General features: G+C 29.5%; 1 non-coding gene across 1 annotated transcript; it reads left to right on the forward strand.

Moving 5' to 3' along the window:
• Positions 1–5587: 5587 nt before the first annotated feature.
• On the forward strand, positions 5588–5752 carry LOC121117034 (U1 spliceosomal RNA). The gene has a single exon (XR_005864026.1). It is a non-coding gene; the product is annotated as a U1 spliceosomal RNA (small nuclear RNA).
• Positions 5753–6187: the final 435 nt, after the last annotated feature.

Below are 6187 nucleotides of genomic sequence, written 5' to 3' on the forward strand. Positions count from 1 at the left end.
AAATTGATTTAATTTCCCATTTCCGATTGATTTAATGTATTAAAAATAGTGTTTCTGATTTATTCTGAATATGAATATATGTTTATTGGTTATTTTTGAAGAATTTATTATCAAGGAGGTTTCGTTTTCTCCTGTACATATACAAATCTATTAACAAAAAAATAATTTCTCTGTAAAAAATTAAATTATTAAATTTTTTGGAAAACAAATTTCAAAAATTAAAATTTCAAATATTCAATTTAAAAAAAAAATGTAATCTTTCTAGTAAACATAATAAATTCCTTAATTGTGAGTAGGCTACATCCCATCTTGCTCACCTCCTGCAGACGCCTCTGGAAATACCTAATAAAGGGATTTGTGGGCTCTAAAAAAAACAACACATACACTATTATCAATAATAAAAATGAGAATATATTTAAAATTTCCTAAAGTATATAAATAAATACTTAAATTTAGCAGCATTTAATATTTAATAATATGATCTTGAAATTTGAAAAATAAATCAATCTGGGAAATGAGACACCCTAATTCATATATCACATACTCAGAAATAGATATCCAAGTGTTTAATGTTGTAGATGTAATCCTAGTAACAATCATTTTAACTATGACTACTAATACTCAATATGAAGAAAATGATATGGAATACACTGGGGAAAATGAATTTCCCGTTTTCTTACTAATCGTACTTTCAAAGCTCGAATTTGTATTTTGTATTTCACGAAGAATGACGAGATGAAAATTCATACTTTGACTCGTAGATTAAAAGCTCGAAAATCGATGTGTAAAGACTCGAAACTTCAAAGTCAAAAGATTAATTTTTCAATGAAAGATGAGAGCCGACTCGTATTGAATCGCCATTTCCCTTTTTATTATATTATTACATTTTAGTAAATTAGTTATTAATTATGCCTGAATCATAGTTGGGGACAACTCCTCCTTAGAGTTCGAATTGCACTTACGTCACATAAGTGAATTCGAGTTGAGACTCAAGTGATAACCCTCGCAATTTGATTAGGATATGTCATTATATTGCAATTTTAGCCTCAACTCCAATTTGAAACATTTAAAGACTTGCAACTCGACTAGGACTCGATTAGTTCAAAGACTTGATACTTGACTCATACTCGAAAAAAAAAATGTTTCGTTAACAGCTCTGAGTTTGTATTTTTTTTCAAAGCTTATAAAACCTAAATTACCATTGCTAATGGATCGTAATTATTGCATTATTTGGGGATTCTATCCTCTTGCCCACCATGAAGAACTGTAGACCCTTGGTTCAAACCAATACGAACCAAATTAGTCACATAATTGGGTATATATCGGACGCCTTGTCCTAAATCTTAAGGTAGGTTCCGAATGAAAGACAAAATACCTTAAATACAACAATCTTTGATTAATGACTCTTATTAAATATGAGCCAGTGACGTCATCATGAATGTATCTGTTATCTTGCAGCTAATATAAGGTGTACTAAAAATAAATACCTCAATTTTAATCGATTTTTTTTTCATTAAAGTCTATCTCTATGGTAATCAAAATAGTGATTACATAACCGTCGGAATTGACAATTTCTATTATTTTATCCGATGTTCGATAATTAAAATATAAGACATTATTCCAATAGGGACGGAATCGGTTTTAATACAACATTTCACAAAATTATATTCTACATAATTCTTTACTATGGGACGTAGATGTTTTCATTGTATCTCGCAACCTTTCATCTTCTAAAAATAAAACCGAAAAGAAGCTCAAAATAAGTTGATAGGTATCCAATTCTTTCCAACTATGACAGAACTCTTTTTAATCTACATGCAATCAACGTTCAGAACACTAATAAGCACGGCCTGCTTTTTAAATAAAAACAGATTTCCCTATTTTCGGCTGTTTTAATTAATTTTCATGAACATTGTAAGCTCAAAATAGGCAGTATATCGAAATTTGATTTTTACATTAATTTATATCAAAATAGGATCATTGTGTAGAATTCGTGCCGTTTCATCCTCAGTCATTGATAAGATTATCAATTCATTACAGATAATACATAATTAATAATTATACTTATAAAATATAAATATGAGTTGGTAAAAAGAAAAGTTCAAACGACTTGTATCGAATAAAAATACAATATAGGATATTAATATTATATATAATTCATTTTAAAAATTGTAGATAAATAATATGCCAGTCATAGTCTAGCAGTTGGTATTACTGACTTATTTGGTCAACTACCAGATGATTTTGGGCCTTTTTTCTGTTTCTTTTTGGAGTTATAATAGTTTGGTATGTTGAAAACATAGATGGCACTTCACATATTTTTATTTTTTTAAATGTTTATTTAATAATATAGTAATTTATTACCATAATTATATAAATTTAGAAATGTCAATATGTTAATAAAGTATTTTTAAAAAGATTATTTTATGAAGTATAATTTTATTTTAATCCAATTTATAAATTTAATTATAATTTTATCTAGTCTTTTAAAATGTTTATGATGGATTTGGGAGATCATTCTGACTATGAAATTCATGAATCAAATAATTTTGCTTCTTAAATTGAATAAGATTCCTGAGTATGCTCCGAACTTTGGTCCCAGGAATCCTCTCAAGTTCACGTTTTCCCAAATGATAAAATTTTAAGCCTGCATAATATAATATTTTGAAGTAGATTTAATTTGTGTAAATATATGGTTCGAGACAGGAGATGCATCAAACGGATGATCATTATTAGATTGAAAGGCCTAATTATTTTTTAGGCCCTTTATTTTTTACGATGAATTTACTAATACTAATATATAAAATAAATAAATAACATGTTTCCTATTATTTGGGTCAACTATCTTTTTTCTCTCGTCTAATGGCGCGACGTCAAAGTATTTCCCTTGCTATTGGTCAGTATTATCACTCTAGGTAGTGTATCTCGATGGTTTTCCCACAAAATTTTAAACCAATGGCACTTTGGCCCCTATGGTTTTGGCGACACTTGCTCCTACATAAAAAAAAAGATCTAAAGATAAATTTCATTTTTCCTCTTCTTCCAAATTATCAGGTTTCTCTTGGACGTTAAATGGAGACACAGTGGCAGGAAAAAATGACAACGGAAAAATGTCAAGGAAAAAATGGAAGCGGAAAAAATGGCAAGATAAAAATAAAGAAAAGTGTCTAAATGGAAAAAATGGCAAGATTCTTTTAAACCGATATCATATTTATCACCAATATTATATATGTATAATAAGAGAAAAGAACATTAAACAAACACGACAGCGGTTCCAATGGAAGGAGCGCTAATCACTTAATTCTCTGTTATTAATTACAATATCATTAGACATGATAGACTATTCATATTGGACAAGATTCCCCACCCAAGGAAGGAGTCGATTCTTCTCTTTTGAGGCTTAGATTTGGTTTCTTCTTCAGATAAAGTTTCAATCTGCCATCACTCCCGTAGAAATTGAAATTCAAGCATCTCCTGTTGAGGAGAAACTATTTTTCTACTAATTCTTAGAGAACATGAAAGTATTTCTGTCTTTAATTAATGAAGATCGATCTAAGCATATAGAAAAGCACTTCTAGATTAAAAATGGGTCACTGCATTTATCCAATTGTTTGTGTGCATTATGTGTGATATGTTTCAACATTAAAATAATAACTAATATATCAAATTCATGCTGTCATAATCATAAGTAAACATATTTATTTTATCACAAATTGATAGATGTAACTTTTTATGATTTTTTTTATTGATTTTTTCCCATGGAATAAGATCTAAATTACTGGAAAGTTACGCATTTTTTAAACATCCATAAGCCGAAAATAACGATTGAAATTACTAATTTGATTAAATATATTTTATCCATAAAACTAACTTTTTAAGTGCCTTTGGAAAAATATTATTGTATTTATGATCAAAACAAGTAGAATAATACTCCCCATGATCAAAAGGAATAAAAAAGATTGTATTTCTCTGTCATTGAAAGGTAAACTTGAGTTAAATAGAGAACAGTTTCACAAGTGGCAAACTTTTAAAATACAATTTAGTTAAGAGAAATATAAGGCACCTGAAATCTTTGAGTGACTGAAATCTTCCCATAGAGTTGGCTCTAACTATAAGTACCTAAATTAACCAAATTAGTTAATTACATAATTATCGAATAGATTTTTTAGAGTCGTTTCTGTCGTCATAAAATATGTATTTACATTTATTCAATAAATAAATTAATTGATGGAATTAACCATTGACAAAGGAATTTACATTAATATTTGTTTTACAAGTTAATGAAGTTGGAGCTGAATTTTCATTCTAAATTGAAACGAATGAATATATAAAGTTATAATATTCATATTCTTTGATAAATATTACCGAAAACCATTATTATTTATGACAAACGTAGTTACATATTCAAATGTCATTGTACCATACTAGAAAAATACACTTAAAAATTCGTTGAAAGAGCCTATAAGTCACTTTTTATTCTTCTCATACTTTTATTTACTTGATGTAGTGTACTGCAAACACTACCAACAAACGGAAGTAACGGACCGGAGCAAAGGCAATAATAAGACCTTTAGATTGGGGGTACAATCATACACTTAATATGTATATTTTGTAAGGGATTAATACTAAAAGGATGTACATAGACATAACTAATAAAATGTATAAATACGTAAACTCTACTTAATAAAAAGGTACATTACTACCTATTTAAAACAAATCCCTACGTCATGAGATAAAAGTAAATAAAATGCAATAAATAACACTTGATACATTGGAAGTATGCATCCACAGTCCTAGATAAGCAACTTCGAGAATTTGAGTCCTTTAGATAATTACGTAATACAGCCTATTTTGTTCTCTTTGGACAAGAAAGAAGGTTTATGAAGAGACGAAGACCATCGTTTCATTGCGATTTCAGATTGCTTCAACTGTACTGAGCTTTACAGTTTTCTTTGCACTCTCCAACGACTCGACCTTTGACTACCTGCCCGAATCCTTTCAGTGGTTTGTCGCTCCACAGCCAACCACCTCTTCTTCTGACACATCCTGGATCATAAGGAAGTGGAAATCGCTGCTCTCGTATAGTATTTTGCAAATGCTTGTCCGTCAATCCAAGAGTCTTGTCCAATATGAATAGTCCATTATGTCTAATGATATTGTAATTAATAACGGAGAATTAAGTGATTACTAACCGCTGTCGTGTTTGTTTATTTTTCTTTTCTATTATTAGTGATCAGTTTAAAATAATCTTGCCATTTTTTCCATTTAGGCATTTTTCTTTTTTTTATCTTGCCATTTTTTCCGCTCTCATTTTTTCCTTGACATTTTTTCCTAAACTCGGAGACACTGAGGGATTAAATCCGATTAATACGTTTAGTTGTCTATAATCCTTTTTGTTTGAATAGGGATGAAACTGTTTTTTAAATTATATCATGTTGACATTTACACAAATTATTTCATTTTACGAGTTAATTTATGAGGACCATAAAAAGTAGTATTAACACGTTGAATCTTAAATCTGTCATTAGATGTAAAAAGTAGTGTTTTTAAAAAAAAAATATATTGAAAAGGATGTTGATGGATAAGCATACTTACCTAGCTAGGAGGTAAACCGTGATCAATAAGGCGATTCCTCAGGGGCGAGGGCCTTCCATTGCACTTAGGTGGGCTTGGCCTCCTCCATTATTCCAAATGTGGATAACTGGATAGTATCATTTCTGGAAGTGGAGATCTGCGTGTGCGCTAATCTCCTAATAATATAAATATTATTTATCAATATTGGGGTATCATAGATAATGTTACGGGATTCATAGCTAGCTGTTTAACTCTTGACTGATTGTAAAATAATTTTACAATCAGTGATTTGTTTGTTATTATTTCAATTTTATAATGCCACAAATAGTAATGACTATTGAAGTAGACTGCAGTCAACTATGTCTGATTTCTTGTTGGTCTTGCACGATACAAACTGCAAGGAAGTTTAGTTAATTATCATGGAGTAGTGAGAATTATGGTATCGTACACAAATAAAAGAAATATCATCGAATAGGACAAGTATAATTTTGATTTATTAATCATTGGGCTCTAAAGATAACTGTTCATCAATATGAAAAACTCTTATTAATATCCTCTGCCTATAAATGTGTTTGGGAGTGGAGAAACTGTATTACTGTTATAGGGAGTAAAA

The sequence above is a fragment of the Lepeophtheirus salmonis genome, chromosome 4 (genome assembly GCF_016086655.4).
Source record: "Lepeophtheirus salmonis chromosome 4, UVic_Lsal_1.4, whole genome shotgun sequence".
Lineage (NCBI taxonomy): Eukaryota > Metazoa > Arthropoda > Copepoda > Siphonostomatoida > Caligidae > Lepeophtheirus > Lepeophtheirus salmonis.